This window comes from Sphaeramia orbicularis, chromosome 17 (genome assembly GCF_902148855.1).
Source record: "Sphaeramia orbicularis chromosome 17, fSphaOr1.1, whole genome shotgun sequence".
Taxonomy (NCBI): Eukaryota; Metazoa; Chordata; class Actinopteri; order Kurtiformes; family Apogonidae; genus Sphaeramia; species Sphaeramia orbicularis.
The window spans coordinates 39,123,058-39,143,782 of NC_043973.1; positions in this window are offsets into that span (position 1 = coordinate 39,123,058).

Sequence of the window (20,725 nt, forward strand, 5' to 3'; positions counted from 1 at the left end):
TTCATGTAGTGGGGGGAGGACATTGAAAATACCAACAGGCAGATAGCGGAAGGAAAGGGAATGACAATCCTGCCACTGCAAAACTGAAAAAGTACATCCTTGGAGCCAGACTATCCCCTTGCTGCACAGTTGCTATTATTCCTTTTTGATTCCCACATGATTTCTCTGTGCGCTCACATTCTTAGGCCCAAACCAACATAGACCTTGAACGTTTGTTTCCAATTCTTGCACTGGTAAGAAGATACTGAAATTCTTGCCTCTGTTTGCAAAGTCCTGCATTTTTATAGAGCTAAGTGTAAACTAAGCATTCTCCTTCTCGCGTTTGCACGTAGGATTATTCCTTTTCCATTTTCTGCTACATTGCTACCGTGCCACAGCTATCAAAGAAAAATAAATTGGCCATCATAGTGGATTTTCTACCTTTCCATGATGCCCAGGCAACACCTGAATCACCATGGCCACAGTCCCCAGCCCTCTGCTCTGAAAATGTCTGAGCGAACATACACCACAATTATGCAGTTTCTCTCTCACTCGCCCGTCAATAAAACATCACCGGCTATAATATTTTCAAGATTTGTTCAACACTTCAGAAATACTGATGGAGATACAGAGGTGCATGGACAGAGGAGGAAGAGTGGTGGAAATTGCTCAATGTGTCCAATATGTTTGAAGCTGCAACAATTATGTCAACATTTTAGCAATTATCATATTATCATGATTATTTGTAGTAATAGTAATCAATCTGTCCAAGTGGTGGGAAATATCATCCAAATCTTCCATCTCTATCTTCTATGTAATCATCATGATCCACATACATTCCTGACTAGAATGCAGTTGTTAAGTCTGACATAATGGTGCCATCAAGTCATTTCTAGGTCCACTCAATTGTTATGCACATTTATTACCCCCCCCCCCCCCAAAGGGAGGCAAGGGGTATTTTTTTGGTTCAGTTTGTTAACACTCTAGCAGCAAAACTATTGGTTGAATTCATACCAAATTTGGTTTATAGATTGACTGTGACCCAGAATAGATCTCATTACATTTTGGGAAAATTAGGTCAAAGTTCAAATTTTTTATGATTTTTTTAAAATATCTTTTTGTCTCCCATTTACTTACAATGGGTGAAATTTCAAATGTCTGTAGCAGCAAAACTATTGGTTGAATTCATACCAAATTTGGTTTATAGATTGACAGTGACCCAGAATAGATCTCATTACATTTTGGGAAAATTAGGTCAAAGTTCAAATTTTTAGGATTTTTTTTAAATATCTTTTTTTGTCCCATTTACTTATAATAGGTGAAATTTTAAATGTCTGTAGCAGCAAAACTATTGGTTGAATTCATACCAAATTTGGATAATAGACTGTCAGCGACGCAAAATATACATGGGTACATTTTGGGAAAAGTAGGTCAAAGTTCAAATTTTTTATGAATTTTTAAAATCTTTTTTTTTTTCTCCCATTTACTTATAATAGGTGAAATTTCACGTCTATAAAAACATCAATTTTGTTTCAATTTACTTCAAAATTGGCACATATATAGAGGCAATTGATATGCTGACATTAGACATGATGACATCAGCTGGAACAATGCCAAAATAAGCTATAATGCATGCGAGGGGTGGGGTTTGTTGCCAGTGACGCAGAATAGATCTGATTATATTTTGGGAACAGTAGGTCAAAGTTAAAACATTTTTATGACTTTTTTAAAATCTTTTTTTCATTTACTTATAATGGGCAAAATTTCACATGTCTGGCAGCAAAACTCAAATTTGGATTATACATTGCCAGTGACTCAAATAAATGTGGTTACATTTTTGGGAAGAGTAGGTCAAAGTTTAAAAATCAATTAAGAATTTTTTAAAATCTTTTTTTTTTCTCCCATTTAATTATAATGGGCAAAATTTCAAATGTCTATAAAAACAGCAATTGTGTTTCAATTTACTTCAAACTTGGCACATATATAGAGGAAATTGATATGCTGACATCAGCACACATATAGACATGATGACATCAGCTGGATCGATGCCAAAATAAACTACAGTACGTGCAAGGGGCGGGGTTTGTTGTGCCTGGCACCACATGTTATTATTTTTTCTGGTACCAGTCAGGATTCAGAAGCTGTTAAATTAATTTATTCAAATCAAATACAATTATTAGTGCAATTATTCACAGGCAGTGTTTTACCTGCAGTAGATCAAGAGTTTATTTTATTTTTTTAACTTTCTTGCCGTTACAAAACTTACAGGCAATTATATACTGAACAACAAAAGAAACACAAGTATGTTTCGGTATTGGTTTATATGGGAGTTTTATTATGAATATTGGTTTTATATGAGATATTTACAGGGGTTGGACAAAATAATGGAAACACCTTCACCTCAAGATGATAATGCCCCAATCCATACAGCTAGAGTTGTTGAAGAATGGCATGAGGAACATTCTAATGAAGTTGAGCATCTCGTATGGCCGACACAGTCCCCAGACCTCAACATTATTGAGCATTTATGGTCAGTTTTAGAGATTCAAGTAAGACGTCGATTTCCACCGCCATCGTCTCTAAAAGAGTTGGAGGGTATTCTAACTGAAGAATGGCTTAAAATTCCTTTGGAAACAATTCACAAGTTGTATGAATCAATACCTCGGAGAATTGAGGCTGTAATTGCCGCAAAAGGCGGACCTACACCATATTAAATTATATTTTGTTGATTTTTTAAGGTGTTTCCATATTTTGTCCAACCCCTGTATATCCAGCTGTGAAATTTACAGTGGCAGTACACTGAATTGTGTCCATAACAAAAGTTTTGATAGTCCTGGATCTGCTGACAGTCAGTACCTGGTATGACGATCCTGATTACGGGTGGTCACACGTGGTCTTTCAGATCTTGGTCTGTCCCGAGTGGTCCCTGTGTCCCGGAATCGTGTCCTCAGCCTACTGATGGTGGACTCGTGCACTTGCAGACGTCTGGCAACGTTGCGAGCCGTTAAACCAGCATCAAGCATACCAATGGTGCGTTCTCAGATTATCGTTGAGGCGAGGCATCGTGGTAATGCAGTAACTTTTGAATCTTACCATTTCTTTTTATAGCCCCCGGATAAACAAAGGGAATTGCCACTCCCATTTGTTGCTCCCACTACCATATCACTCAAAACGTACCGCACCTCCGATACTTTGTACACATGCTCAACACCACTCGTGGTTGTGTTTGCCTGCAAACACACGCTCCAATGGTTACAACTCACTTATTGTAATGTGTATCTCAGTTGACAACTCAACAGGACAGCTGAACTCTTGCCTAAATTAACGACCAAAACTTGCGTTTCTTTTGTTGTTCAGTATATAACTACAATAAGGGAAAGAAAAGTAAAAGAAAAGAAAGACACAAACAAACAAAAGTCCGCTTATATGTTAGTGATGAATATATGGGTACAGAAGCATATGAAGCGCAATGCATCTGAAATAATATAGAGAATAACAGGAAGTAGATCTAGATTTAAATTATCTTAAATACGGTTGAAGCTCCTGGTCATTTTCAGCAGCGTATCGATCACTTCATGTTCAGCTGTGTATCGACATGAACTGTTCCTTTATCTACCTTCCCCTGAACTGGACAGAACCAATAAAGGACTGATAAACAACACACCAGGAGTGAAGATGTCAAACGTCTCATAAAGGCCTTATTCTGTATCAGGGGAAATTAATAGATTCTGGCAGATGCAGTGTGAACTACCCTTAGTTAATTAAAATGCAAACATTAGCTTACAGCAACAATAGTGAGTCATTTTTCTACCTGTCAATCAAGATCCGTAACTTTACTTATCAATTTCATCCACTCCCGTTGCTCTTTATCATCAGATGTAAGGTGGTTTGAGTGACAACTGGATGTGTTCTATGGACTCAGCAGCAGATTGGATACACCTTTATCAGATAGTTTTAGGAAAGTGCTGATTAATGTTTCAGATAGTTTTATGATGGAAAAAATTGTTGTTAGTATACATATATTAACTCTTAATCAGCCCTGAGCAATGTAAAGAGGAGTTGGTAATATTATTTATTTTGTTGTTTTTGTTTTGTTTTTCCCCCTCTTTTATGTTTAATAGGTCTGCAGGTTTGTTGTGTAATTTGGGTTTTTTTGTATTGTGTCTGTGTGGTTCCTTATGTCTAATTGCATGCTTATGTAAATGCAACAACTGAAATTCTTAATCGCAATTAATCACGTGGATTTCTGTGATTAATCATGATTAATCGCATACAGGGTGGGGAAGCAAAATTTACAATGAACATTTAGTTGTTTTTTCTCAGTAGGCACTACGTCAATTGTTTTGAAACCAAACAATTGACGTCATAATCATACCTAACACTATTATCCATACCTTTTCAGAAACTTTTGCCCATATGAGTAATCAGGAAAGCAAACGTCAAAGAGTGTGTGATTTGCTGAATGCACTCGTCACACCAAAGGAGATTTCAAAAATAGTTGGAGTGTCCATAAAGACTGTTTATAATGGAAAGAAGAGAATGACTATGAGCAAAACTATTACGAGAAAGTCTGGAAGATACTATTACAGAAGAATGGGAGAAGCTGTCACCCGAATATTTGAGGAACACTTGCGCAAGTTTCAGGAAGCGTGTGAAGGCAGTTATTGAGAAAGAAGGAGGACACATACTGTAGAATGAAAACATTTTCTATGATGTAAATTTTCTTGTGGCAAATAAATTCTCATGACTTTCAATAAACTAATTGGTCATACACTGTCTTTCAATCCCTGCCTCAAAATATTGTACATTTTGCTTCCCCACCCTGTAGTTATATGCGGGGGGGGGGGGGGTTTGCCAGCATCAACAGCATGTATTGCCTTTAAGTAATATTTCAGACTGGGAGTACTCCGGTGATAAAAAATAATTCCACATTGCAGTGCTTAAACAACTGTGTCCTTCTCACCCCCACCATCTGAAGACATTTAAAATGAAAATGTCCATGGAAAAGACCGGTACTTTTCTCCATGTTTATGTCCCCACCAGTTTATTTCCGGTTGTGAGTGATTGACAGGAGTCTTAAACCCACCCCAAATGCTGTCATTGGTTGAAACGCATGATGACGCCGATTGTCAAACCAACCCCGATCCACATCCCCTTCTTCCTGTGACCCATGGTTTACCTACGTGTATTCACAGAGCGAAAGCAACAGACTTTCAAAATAATATGTGATGTTCAGTTGTTAAAAGCAAGCAAAGGGGCCCTCTAGTGGTCGGAATAAGTTGCACTAATGTATGTTTTGTCCTTTCGGTGTTCCCGTAGTCTGTTCGAACATAAGAAGGAATTAACAGACACGTTTCTTTCACTCTGTTTGTATGGCCCCAAAAATGTTTTAAGTTCAGTTGTAAGAATGAATAGTATAAAATATATCTGATGTGAACCTTTGTTGCTGGATAAAAAGACGTAAATCTTAAATTAATCTGTAAATGCTAATCATTAGCGTGTCTATGGATTTTCCCATTCAAGTTAGCATTGAGCTAGCGATCGTTTTCCCATTCATTTAAATGTATAATGCCATGTAAATGTACTAAGGCCATGAACAAAAGTGAGACATATTTTGTATGTATGTTGCAGTTTTACAGTGAGTCTCAAGTAAAAGATTTGGACAGAAGTTTTTGGTGTCCGGCTTTTCTTGTTAAACCTGTTGTTTATCTGCCGAGCTAATCGCTACACACACACAAGCAGGGGCAGAATAATATGAGTTAGAATAAAACGGCATTAATGTGAGATAAAAAAAAAAAAAAAAATTGTCTGCGTTATTTAATGAATGTGCTAACGCGGTAATAACTTGCACAGCCCTAGTAAATGTATAATTTAAAATAACAAAAAAAAACAAAAAACAAAAAAACAGTATCATATAATAACTTGTCTCTCATCTTTAACCGTAACACTTTTTTTTCCTGGATAAGGTCTCATGGGGACAACAGAAAGGGGTGGGACTACAGCTGTCAATCATATTCACTTTCCTACTCACTGTCCTCCATGTTGGTTTCTGTTGCATTCATGCTCATTTCCTGCCTTGTGGAAGAATGCAAAACACACAAATGACAAAAAAAAATACTGCTGTTAAGATTATAAATGATGAAACATAAAAACACATTTTTCTATTGTTGCATAATATATATCCTTATATCACGCAGCCTCTACTCATTATAAAATGCCCTCATCATTTACCTTGGTCGTACACAGTGTGATGCAAATATCCAAACATGCTGAGAAACAGCAGCCGGTTCAGTCGTACAGAAAATCTGAGTCATACTGTGAAACCGTGTCCTCTGTCAGTGCCAGTGGCTGCTCATTGTTTTTCTCTGTTCATATGCCAGCATTTGAATGCAACGCACAAAAGCAGCCCATGTGTTCATGAGCAATACGGCACAATGGCATAAATTGGACATGAACACAATCAGGCATAATGTTTGCTTTGTCTGGCTCTAAAGGTAAAAAGAGGTCCAACAGGTTCTGCAGCTGAAAGTACGAACGAGTTAACAGGAGACAATGAGGACAAATCCACTGAAATCCTTTTAAAATAAACAGAAGCCACATTAGTATTCTTTATGTCGTGTACGTACTGTGAATCTATGTAATATGAGAATAAATGGTCTTAGCTTGGCTGTGGCTGTGTTGTTGGGGGGCGGGGGGGGGGGCTGTCATGTGAGAAGGTGGTGGTGTCCTACCCTCCTTGGGCTCTGTGTGTTCGGCTCCATCCCCATAGCCATATTAATTTAAATAAACCCTATAACACCAAACGTATCTATTTGATACATGAGTTTTGAAGTCCTCTACATGATCAGTGTGAGGATAATAATAATGGATTTGATCAGGGTGATGCAAACTCATTTAGTTCTGGGGCCACATTAAACCAAATTTGATCTGAGTGGGCCAGACCAGTGAAATAATAGCATAATACTATATGACTAACAATGGGTTAGCCAAAAAAAAATGTTTTTTTGCATAGTTGTCTGGGTTTTTCAACTGGAATTAGGACCATTTTGCACCCGCTAAAATCCAAAAATGACATCTGTTTTTCTCATCAGGTCAGGGTTTTTTTGCTATAATTTGATTTTGAAAAATTTGATCTTCTCACAAATTGATTACATTTTGTGACTTTATCAGTTGATTTTTTATATAGTTCTCACCCAAAATAGGTTTTAAGAGAAAAAAAAATCAAAATTTCTAACAGAATGTATTTATTATTTATTATGTATCACCGCAGATGTAGTAGAATACGTCAGGCTTATTTTTGCAAGATCTTCTAGGTGCGAAGCATTTCATTCACCTGTAATATTAAAAAAACCATTAATCATAAATTGGCAAAAGAAAAATCTTCAGGAAACATCGTTTATTGCAAGAAATATGAAAGAATTTTTTTTTTTTTTTGTAACTTATGTTTTATTAGTTCAAAAGAACAACAACAACAACAAAACAAAACACAACAACATAAATAAATAAGTCTGGGTAGCACAGTCTTATCAATATTTTTGCTTATATAATGTCCATTTTTTCCACTTTTGTTCATTTGCGGTTGCTTGTAGTCTCAATTCTGTGTTAGTTTTCCATTAGAAATCTGTCCTCAATCGTAGTTATCCATGATCCTTTGATGGTACGTTCATCTTCCCCCAATTCCTTGTTATACACTTTTTTGCAGCTATCAACATCACCTTTACAAATATTTATCGTATTCACGTATGGTGTCATCACCAATAGTTGCATAAATAAAGAATTTCAGGTTTCTTTGGATTGTGTATCCTAATACTTGACATAGGACATTGCAGATCGTTTCCCAATATCCGAAGAAAGTTGGAACATTTCCAAAAAAACCTGACGACTGGTCAACATCCCTCTCCCTGCATTCTCTCCAACATTCCTGATGCCCCCTCAAGAAATATGAAAGAATTTTGTCTATATGATGTGAAAATGCCCATAAATGTAAGCAAAAAGGTTAAAATAGCCAATATGTAGCAATAGTTCAGAAAGTTGACCTGATTGAGCAACATTAATGTGATTTTTTTGGATTCAGCACACCAAAATTATCCTAAATCAGCTCAAAAAACTTTAACAATAAATTTGTTGTTGACCAGCGTAATGTCCAACCTCCAAATTTTCTTCTATGTTTTAGAGTGAAAAAAGTAAAATTATGTGATGAAAATGTTTACATTTACCAACTAAGCCTTTAAAACAATGTGAATAACATGAACAAACTGAAGTTTCTTAAGAAACGAAGTGCAACTTAAAAAAATACTAGCGGCATTGTACCCATGGTGCCATTGTACGATAGCGCCCTCCCATGGTGCAACAGCGGACACACATGCGTCAGACAAACCGCGCCGGACACAGAAATGTCCATTATAGTAGGATTATATCTCAGTTTATTATTACACATGTAAATTACGAGTTACAGATCACAGTGGATCAACAAATATACAAAATATTTAATAACAAGCAGAATATTGGTAAACTTGCACTTCAGACATTTCAAATTTTTCATATTGTTCAGGTTATTGGTTGTTTTTTTGTGAAATGATGTAAATACAGTAAAAATGACATGAAAATATTTACGTTTGCGAAGACAAAAATTTGTAGATGGGAGTATTTATAGGTTATGATGGTATTTACTGATCCGATCCACTTGAGATTAAATGGTCGGTATGTGGACCTGAACTAAAATGATTTAATATCTTCAGTGTAATTTTTGCATTTCACAAATTCATCCCATGGGCCAGACTGGACCCTTTGGCGGGCCGGATTTTGGCCCCCGGGCCGCATGTTTTGGACACCTCTGGATTAGATTTATATAGTGCTTTTCTATGAACGCATTCTTGAAGCGCGTACAGAGGATCCATTATTCATTCACTCTCACCATTCTCCCTCTGGTGGTGGTAACCTACATATGTATCCACAGCTGTCCTGGGGCAGACTGACAGAAGCGTGGCTGCCCTCCATGCAATCAACCCTCTGACCACCACCAAAACGTTCACACACATTCATACTTACATCATCATGTGAGTAGCAGCACTGGAGGCAAGGGGGGTGAAGTGTCTTGCCCAAGGACACAACAGCACATGGAGAGAGCGGGATTCGAACCGTCAACCCTCCGGTTATTGGACAACCCACTCTGCCATCTGAGCCATGGCTGATATTTTTTGTCTTGAAAAACCTGATGTGTACAATTAGATACATGCAATACACAGATAATCCACCAGGGGGGAGGAGTTCATTCACCAGAGGCCTTTCCAGTGACACTACAAGACTGTCATTAATGAGGAAGGAGGCGGAACTTTGACAATTTTGAAAAGGAAGTACCAATTTGTTAGACATGTTTGTGTTATATTATGTTTTTGTTTGTTCAAAAATAATAATATTTGAGCATTGAGACCCGATGTATCAAATATGATACAAAATTGAAACTCACACATGGAAATTGATATTTAAATAAATTTTTTTGGTTGTTCAGAAGGACCATAAAGGCTCCAGTTTCAAAGAACTGGAATTTTCTGTCAATGATTTAATGTTTCAGACTTTACAGGGTTTAATCCAGATTAACACCCACCTGTTCTCAGCTGCATTTGAATAGAGTTTTATTCAGAAGTTTTGTTTTTGGGTTTTTCTTTTTCTTTCATGGCTGTGCTTTTTATTGCTTCCCTGCTGTAATGCTTTTAATGTTTTTATGTAAAGGGCTTTGAATAGTCCTGTACATGAAATGTGCTGTATAAATAAACCTACCTTGCCAAATTGATATAAATTGATATAAATATCTAATTATTTAACACCTTTTACTTTTATTGTGGCTGCCGCTACCACAATAATACTAACAAACAAGACTATTAGCATTATTATTATATATTATTTATTATTATATACTGTTGGATTGTTATTATATAATAATTATTACTCTCTCACTTCTTCTCCCCCTTTCCCTTTTCTTTATCTCCCCTAATAAATCCATATTGCTTAGTTGCTCGTTACATTTATTATCTTTTTCATTGTAATATGATGTTGTCGTTGTTGTTTGTCATTATTTTTGTTTGCTTGCTTGTTTATTTGTTGTTTTTTCATTCCACTATGTCTGTTTAATTGTATCACTGATAAAAAAAAAAAAAAAAAATGTTGGTAAGTTATTATTGTTGAAATATATTGTATTATAAGTTATGCAGACTTCAGTTTCCTAATCTGGTTTACTATCTGTTATTTACATTATTAGGACTCTAAACAGATGTTATTATATCATAAAGGAAGCAAAAGTAATGTTTTATGTTGTATAATGTGAGATGGGGGTGGATTTAATAAGTTTTCTTCTTCCCACTCCTTTTTGAGCAATGTATATTGAATTTATTTTGTTATTACTGGTGTACATGGCAATTGTTATTTTTGTCTTGATCACCTCTGTTTATTAATGTATTTGCTTGGATATTAGTTCCTTGTACACAATTTTTTTTTCTTCTGCTTCAAAACAAATAAATGAATGAATGAAAAATAATAAAATAACAACAACAACAACAACAACAATAATAATAATAATAATAACAATAATAATAATAATAATAATAATAATAATAATAAAGTACTGTAATTCAAACTGTTTGATATTGGTGGTGGTGAATTTACTGTGTAATTTACTACATTTCCGCTGCCAAAATGCCAGACATTATATTTCAAATGCTGTTGGTGATTATGTTCTATTTCACATGGAACTCTGTGTCCTTGATGGTTCTGTATAAAAAAAAAAAAAGCCCTTTAGGCTCAAACGCTCACAATGCACATTTCTCACCGTGTAATGGAGGAAAACAGCTCTGACCCAAAGCACAGATGAATCTTCCCTTAAACCAGTCGTGTCTTTTCCTTCTATTTACCTCGTTAACCACAGCAGTTATATTATCTTACACGGAGGAAAAACCACCTCATAAATGTTCCGAAACGTTCCATCTAGACATTGTAAATTTCATTTACAGCCACAAAGGCTGCTGAGTCATTTCCCAACAAACATGTTTTGTTTTTGTCAAACTGATGATGCATAATGTTGATGATTAATAGATGTCACTGTTCAAGCAATTAGCTTGAAAAATGAAGTTTTCAGTTTTGTGATGTTGCCACAAAAGCAAATGTAACCTGGAGCTGGAATTAATGAATATGTTTTTATAATTAACAATCTATGTATTATCTTTCCTTTTAATACATTAGTTATTTAATTTAAAAAAAATGATAAGTCTCCACACTTACTAAAACCACAATATTTACTATTTATGCATGAAAATAAATTATCAGAATGGTTGCCTTTTTTTTTTTTTTTTTTTTTTAACCCTTAAAGAGCCAAACATCCACTGTTGATCCACTAATCCTATCAATCCATGTAAATAATTGGTGTAAAATACAGTTCTTCCTCTCTTCATGGTCATCAGATATGACCCATTTGGACGTTCAGAGGCTCCGTGGTTACCGTGGAAACACCATCATCTTCAACAATATTGATTCACCAGTAAAACCAATGGAGTTGGATCAATGACAGTGAATGGAGAAACTTGTTTTTACATCCGGTTGTTGTTTATTTTTTGCTGAAAAAAGTAGCTTTTTCTTCAGTTTTCTATGATTTTTATATATTGACTCAACTTTAATGTGAGCTGTTCTGAACATATAGAAAAATACATGATTTTCACTTAAAAAACACAAAGAATAATATTATAATAAACAATGATAAATGACTTAAGAAATGTTAAATATAAAGAAAAAAGTATTTGGGAACTAACATAAAAAGTAGCACTGGGTCTTTATGGGTTAATCAAACATTAATATGTCAGTTTTATGCAGAACCTACCTACAGCTGAAATGAATGTATATTTTTATTAGAATTAATCTTTCTACCTTTTTTGTTTTTAATACATTCATTATTTAATCGGAAAAAACTGATAAGTCTCCACGCTTAGTAAAACCACAATGTTTACTATTAATGCATTAAAATAAATCACTCAAATAATGAATAGATTATCACAATGGTTGCCTTTTTTTTTTTTTTTTTTTTTAACCCTTAAAGAACCAAACAGCCACTGATGACCGAAACCATCTACTGATCTAAACTGTTTAATACCTGTTGATCCACTAATCCTATCAATCCATGTAATAATTGGTGTAAAACACAGTGTGTCATCTTTTCATGGTCATCAGATATGAACCCATTTGGAGGTTCAGAGGCTCCGTAGTTACCGTGGAAACACCATCATCTTCAACAATATTGATTCACCAGTAAAACAATGGAGTTGGATCAATGACAGATGAATGGAGATACTTGTTTTACATTCAGTTGTTGTTATTTTTGCTGAAAAGTAGCTTTTTTCTCCAGTTTTCTGTGTTTTTTTTTTTTTAATATTAACCCTAAACTTTAATCTGAGCTTTTATAAACATCTGCCATGATCAGTAAACACAGGAAAACACTTGATTTTCACTTAAGAAACACAAAACACAGAGAATGATATATAATACACAGTGATAAATTGCTCAAGAAATGTTAAATATAGAGAAAAATTTATTTGGGAGCTGACATAAAAAGTACCACTGGGTTTTTATGGCAAAGGACCGACACAAAAGGCAAATGCATATCTGTAATTGGAGTAAATTTATGGAATAACCATGATAAAGAATTAAAAACATGCACATCAGTCACTACATTTAAAAGGATGTTAAAACTAAGGTGTCAATAAATATAAAGATTTTTGCTTAGATTATATAATTTGTTTTATTTTTATTGTTGTTTAAAACTGCGTCATCTTGTTATCTAGTTTTGTTTCGTCAACTTTCCTTCTTGTAAATAGGGTAGGTATAAATAAGCTGTTGCTTTTTACCCATGTTTAATTTAGAAATCCAAACTGTATGTATATATCATGTTCTGTTAACCCTTTCATGCACAGTGGTCACTACAGTGGACAGCTATTCTACAGCTGTTCTATTGTTTATTCATGTGTTTTGTCATCTGCCAACATAGTGACGCTTATGCATCATCCCAGACACTGCAATTCATACATTTACTCTGTCTTTGCCGCTCTTGATAAACCTGATCTGCACTAACATGTTTGAGTATAAATCAATTGCTAATTGTTTCTAGAATGTAATCAACTGTTTATTTTTTAAGCAAAAAGTTTTTTGGTTTTTTTTGCATATTATCTCCATGAAATGAGTAATAACTAGTATAGTATTAGAGCATGTTAATATATGAGAAAAAATAAGATTAGCAGCATTAAACATGTTTTATTTCATAGTTTTCACACAGTATATCAGTAAATACATGTTTTTTGCTTCATAAATTAAATGCATGGTGTTCAGCTGAGTGGACCATTTTTGCAACATCATGAAAAATAGGTTCATAAAAAAAAATTTCAATCATGTTTTTTCTTTCATGCCTAAAGAAGAATAGAAACACTCCGGGAAAAAAATCATGATTAAAGTTCTCATGAAAGGGGTTAATGTAAAACAGCTAAAACTGTCAATTTCCTGGGTCTCAGGAGGATATTATCTCCATGAAATGAGTAATAACTAATATTAGAGTATGATAAAATGTAATAAAATATTAGCAATTTAGCAGCATTAAAAAGGTTTTTATTTCATAGTTTTCATACAGTTTATCCCTTTCTGATGATGAGTTTTAAATACATGTTCTTTGCTTCAAAAATTACATGCATGGTGTCCAGTTGAGTGGACATTTTTGTAACTCTATGAAAAATTAAAAATTAAAAAAAAAAAAAAAAAAAAATCAATTGCATTGTTTTTTTCATGCCTAAAGAGGAATAAAATCACTCAAGACAAAAATATTGACTAAGGTTCTCATAATTCATGCATGAAAGGGTTAAATGGACGAATAAATTACAAACTAACCAAAAATTAATATTTCAGTCTATGCAGAACCTACCTACAGTTGAAATTAATGTACATTTTTTATTAGAATTAATCTTGCTATCTTTTTTGTTTTTAATATATTAATTATTTAATCCAAAAAGTGAAAAAGTCTCCACATTCATTGATGGTAAATTTTTAGTATTCGTTCATAACTCAAATGACACATAGATTATCAGAATGTTTGCATTTTTTCTTCTTCTTCTTGAATCAAAACATCAATTAACTGATGTATTTGGAGCTGAAATCTCTGAATAAAGCCAAAGTGTTGATGCATTTGGCAAGTATACCAGAAAAATTATTGCAATTATTGTAGCTTTTAAGTTTTACAGATGACAAATGATTCTGTATGGAAGACTGAGTTGGCTGTGCTTTTTTTTTCTTTCTTTTTTTCTTTTTTATAAAGCAGATCCAAAATCTAGAGTGTATAATTCATGAATAGCACCTTCTCTAATAATTACTTTCTGCTGTACCCTGAAACTTTGATAAGTCATTTGTATCCTGACACAAAATGTAGCCCGACTATTGCCAAGTGTGTAAAGGCCATTCGTTTTTAGCAAGGACAATCTGCTACTGAATGAACCTCATTACTGTTTGTGGCCAGTGATTCATCAATATCAGCAGTTAGTTGTGTGTTAAGGCCCCAGGTCACCTTAACATTTTCACTTTAATGTCACTTATGCCAATACGTTTAACACTGTCACTAGTTTTGGTGTCTAAAGTGTTTGACAATATTGACATTTTACCAGAAGCTACAACTGAGCTCATTTAATATGGTGTGTAAAACAGTTCTATTGAATTATATTTTGTATTATATACGTTTGATTGGACACTACGGCTATATGTGTATTAGGTCCAAAAACAATAGAAAGTGTTTTGATAATATAGAAATGTCTTGGATTAATTTGTCATCTTAACGACTGAAAATACAATTTTATAGCCTAGATACTATACAATACTATGACAGTGTATTAGGGCAACAAAACAAAATAAAAATGCTTGTCACTATGAGAAATAAATTCATAATATTTCAAGAATAAAGTTATATGAATATGAGAATAAATTGTAGTTTAAAAAAAAAAAAAAAAAAAAAAAACCCAACTCATTATTTAACGAGAACAAAGTCATAATATTTCAAGAATAAAGTCATAATATATGAGAATATATTTGTAGTTTTACAAAAAAATCATTATTTAAACAAGAATGAAGTCATAATATTTCAAGAATAAAGTCATTATATGAGAATAAGTCGTATAAAAAAAAAAAACCCTCACTATATACAAGAATAAAGTCGCAGTTAAAAAAAAAAACCCAAGTCATTATTTAACGAGAACAAAGTTGTAATATTTCAAGAATAAAGTCATAATATAATGACAATAAAGTTGTAGTTTTAAAAATCTCATTATTTAACAAGAATGAAGTCATAATTATTCGAGAATAAAGTCATATATGAGAATAAAGTCGTAATAAAAAAAAAAACCTGATTATTTAACAAGAATAAAGTCGTACTTTTACGAGATTAAAGACGTAATATTTCGAGAATGAAGTCATATATAATGAGAATAAAGTTGTAGTTTTAAAAAAACTCATTATTGAATGAGAAATAAAGTCATAATATGATGAATAAAGCTGTAGCTAAAAAAAAAAAAAAACAACTCATTATTTAATGAGAATAAAGTTGTAATATTTTGAGAATAAGTCGTAATAAAATGAGAATAAAGTTGTAGTTATAAAAACACCTCAGTCATACTTTCATGAAATTAAAGTCGTAAAATTTCGAGTACAAAGTCATTATATAAGAATAAAGTTGTAGTTTTAAAAAACTCACTATTTAACGAAAATAAAGTCATAATATTTCAAGAATAAAGACATAATATAATTAGAATAAAGTCATAGTTAAAAAAAAAAAAGCTCAGTATTGAACAAGAATAAAGTCGTTCTTTTCCAAGATTAAAGTCGTAATATTTAGAAAATTGCGAACGCAACAAGCGAAGCAGCAAACTTTCACTTCTGTTGGACTCCAAAACTCGGAGTAGAATCCTCTCAGTTTCTTCAGAAACAACAAACCCTATAGTTCTGGTGTAACCACCGATAGTCCTGCAGACGACCACTTCATCAGTTTCTCCTCCACAAAAGAGGAAATCTGCTCCAAATCAGTTCAGTTCTTACAACAAACCCAAACATGCGCAAACTGACTTCAAAGTCCTCAGACTAATGCTAATGTGTTGATGGTGGGCGGGGCTAAGAGGCTCAGTATTTGGCCTTTGTGCGTAAACCCCAAATGAAAGTAGAACTTCACAAAATGTTCCAAGTTCTCCATTATTCGATGAGTGGGTACGACTTTATTCTCATCATATTATGACTTAATTATCAAAATATTACGACTTTATTCTAAATAATGAGTTGTTTTTTTTTTTTTTAACTATGACTTTATTCCCATTATATTATAACTTATTCTTGAAATACTACGACTTTATTCTCATTAAATTAGTTTTTTAATACCCCAACTTTATTCTCATTACATTATGACTTTATTCTCGAAATATTACAACTTATTCTCGTAGTGACAAGCGTTTTTATTTTCTTATGTGGCCTTAATACGCCGTCGTACTACACCAATCCTGGCTGTAATGATTTACATTTTTATTGTGCTTTTGTAGGATAATTATTTTCTTTTTTTTTTTTTTTTTTTTTTTAAAGCACTTCTGTTTTATGTGCTTATTCCATGTCCTTATCTTTTACCTGATAAAGAGTCTGCAAAATAACTGATAACTAAATAATTAACATATTATTTTTCAAGCCAAAGTGCGAACATTTGATTTATTTTTGCTTATAACAAAGAAAATGATGGTGTAACCCATTCCTGAGTATTGGCTTAAGGACATCTAACATTCTGTGGGACATTTTAAACCCTTTTATAGACATTAATAGATTGAGAAAATACAGATCAATTCAAAACAAAAACAGCACTAGTCACAGCCATATTTGAGTTAAAACCAGTCATGCACAAAAATCCTATATAGTGTTTGGGAAAAGCATCGACCCTGCAGGTGTTAGTCGTTTTGTGTTATTTGTCTCAGTGGTTTCCTCTTATCAACAGGTAAACATGTCTTTGCTTTAATAGCTGCTATTCTGTCACTGCCACCACATAAGACAAGTGGATGATAGATGAAGATATACAGCTGTGATAACATGTTAAAGTTTCTTTAGTCTTTTCCGCTGTGGTCTGACTTGCTTTATTGTTCATGGAAAAACTGACATCCCAGAACCTGTTTCACTACAGACATGAACAACTGAAAGACAAAACTGTAGAAGAGAGATGCTTTCATTGACTTATTTTTTCACTTGATGTGTGCGCAGTAACCCAGAAAGAGGGAAAAGATGTTTACGGTAACAATAGTCGCTTTTCCATTGACCCTCAAATTGCATGAATATAACTTGCACATAAAAATTTACCAAATGGAAAAATGACAATTTCGCCAAAACTCTTAGAGGTGGTTTTTCGGACATAGCATAATTGGTTTATCATGCAAAACTGCAATGGACTAGAGTCACTTGAATAAAAATGACTGTATGTTGACGGACGTTACAACAAGTGAAGAAAGAGTTTTAAAAGAAACATGGCGCGGTATGTGTGGACACACCAGGAGATGAATCATCTTTTAACCCTTTCATGCATAGTAGTCACTACTGGGGGTGTGCCAAAAAAACTGATTCATATAAAAATTGCGATTCTCATTTACTACGATTCAGAATCGATTTAAAAGGTCCCAAATTGATTTTAAAAAATAAAACATTTGCCGGCAGTCTGCCTCCGTTTTGTACGTGGGACATCCTGACATCATCATGCAGCCGGTTCTGGAACATTCGCATGCCCGTTAAGCACCAAAACAAAGATTAAACTAATGGAGAAGGTAGGGTTAGCAGTTAGTGGTTAGCAATTAGCGGCTAGCGTGATTAGTGCATCATCTCATACAGTTTAATTCATACCATTACTGTAACTTTGCTGTTCTTCAGAAACCTAATCTGCAGTGATGTGTTTGAATGTAAATCAATTGCTAGTTATTATTAGACTGTAATTAACAGTTTTCTTAAACAAAAAGTTTTTTTTCTTTTTTTGCATATTATGTCCATGAAGTGAATAATAACACTGGTCAACGACAAATTTATTGTTTAAGTTTTTTGAGCTGATTTAGGACAATTTTGGTGTGCTGAATCCAAAAATTACATTAATTTTGCTCAATCAGGTCAACTTTCTGAACTATGCTACATATTGGCTTTTTAACATTTTTGCTTACATTTATGGGCATTTTCACATCATATGATACAAATTTCTTTCATATTTCTTGCATAAACGAGTTCTGAAGATTTTACTTTTGGCCAATTTATGATTAATGTTTTTTTTAATATTACAGGTGAATGAAATGGCTCCGACTAGAAGATCTTGCAAAAATAAGCCTGACGTATTCTGCTACATCTGCAGTGAATACACCATTGTACCTAACAGGAATCAAGTCACAAGTTTCATAAAGTGTGCTTACCAATCTTATTTGGTATTAAACTTGGTGACCAAGATAAAGTTTGGGCGCAGATTGTGAGAAGATCAAATTTTTCAAAATCAAATTAGCAAAAAAAAACCTGACCTGATTGAGAAAAAACAGATGTCATTTTTGGATTTAGCGGTGCAAAATAGTCCTAATTCAGTTGAAAAAACCTAGACAACTTGCAAAAAAGCATTTTTTGAAACCCAGTGTAATTAGTATTAGAGTATGTTCAAATATGAGAAAACATCAGATTAGCTGCATTACAAATGCTTTTATTTCATAGTTTTCACACAGTATATCACTTTCTGATATTTATTTTAAAACACATGTTTCTTTGCTTCAAAAATTAAATGCATAGTGTCCATCTGAGTGGACATTTTGTAACTCCATAAATAATAGGTTCATTAAAAAATATTTCAATCACACTGTTTTTTCATGCCTAAAAAGGATAAACTCACTAAGGAAAAAAATCTTCACTAAGATTCTAATAATTCATGCAACGAAGCACAGGATATAGGGGTAATATATAATAAAAATGAATATATCTGTAAATAAACATATTTACGTTCATTGCCATGTTTATGGAATGACTTCTTGTGTCATCTTGCGAAAAATAAAAAAATCATCGAATTTGTGATTTAATAGAAAAAACCAACATTACGCACTTCTGTTTTTTTTTTTTGACATTTAGTAATATTTGTAAAGTTTTGTGCAGATGTCCAATGGAAAAGCCACTAGTATCGAGGTTTCCTCTGGTGTACTCCAACTATAGTATTCTTAGTTCCCAAAGCAAGGATAAAGTCTAATGCAGGTTACTGAGATTTTGAAATGATGATGATGGGACATGATATTAAATCAATATGGCCCAGAAGATCATATGACACTTGTCTGAGGGACAATCACACTCCATGATCTGATCCACCATTTCCTCTAAAACGCAGTTACCACAAAACCACAAGAACTTTTCCTGTAGTTTTCTCTGGTTCCTGGAGGCTGAGGCTGTACGTGATGACTTTTTGTTGCTGGCATCTGACTAGAAACTTGCATTTTCTCTAATTTTAGACCAGCGTTATTAAAATATTGACTATCTAGATGATGTAAACACAAGCCCACCTTTTCGTGTACATACAGCTGCTGGGTTTCCATTAATCACCTGGACTGCGGCGGCCTTTATTTGTCTCACTGGAATTTTGTAATGAATCAAAAACATTTTCCCACCAGCATATCTGTAAAGCAGCTGTGTAAATCCTACTTGCATTACGTGGGAGTTCAGAAGCTGGACCAGAAGCTCACAGACCTATCAGAATTCTTCTTCATTTTTTCAAACCCAATTTGGTATGAATTCAACCAATAGTTTTTTCTGCTAGAGTGTTAAACAAACAAACAAAGAAACAAACAAACAAACCAAAACATTACCCCTTGCCTTCCCTTCAGGGGACGGGGTAAAAAAACAGAAATATTAGTAATAAAAGTAGACTATTCTTGATTTATGACAATGATGGTATTCATCTGTATTCTTCATTGCAAAGAAGGCCTTTACATATCAGTACATTTTTGCCACACAACAGAATAATGATAAATGTCACCATTTTCTTTAGTGTTGTTCTATAAATGGACCAAAACTTTGATTTATAGATCAGTTTCATGATGACGTAGACGTATGCTGCTCGCGCACCTTGGAGGCAGAAAGCACACCAAGTTCGTAGCGAAACACTGACCTTAATTGTGAATAATGCCGTCGTCTTGCTGTGCCTTGGGTTGTCAGAACAGAAAAGAACACAGAAGGATTTAAACTTCTACAGAATTCCTGCTGGCAAACATCCCTTCCAGAAAAAATCGGCGAAAGTTATGGTTGCAGGCATTAAGACGTGAGAACTGGTCTGAGGAGGAACTTCAGAATGCTGGTCTGTGCAGTGCACACTTCAGATCTGTAAGTACTGGACATCTACCATACGGAGGTCGAGTTAACTGAAAATATTCTGCCATTGACAGATTTTTTTTTTTTAATGACGCAAAATTCTGAAGGCCATCCGTCATTTTGACAGATTAAAATACTGAGGGTAATGTTGTTTAGCTAACTTCAGCCAAAATTAGATGCTACTTTGCTAGCGCAAACTGTGCAGACAGCCGAGTCTCCTTAGTTCTTTTAAAAGCCCAGTAAATGTGATGGCACTGATAAACACGGTAAAAAAAGAGGGACTGATGTGGTGAAGGATGACAGACAAGCAAGTTATACGCCAGTTCTGATGGCATTTGGTGTGTTATATGTATGC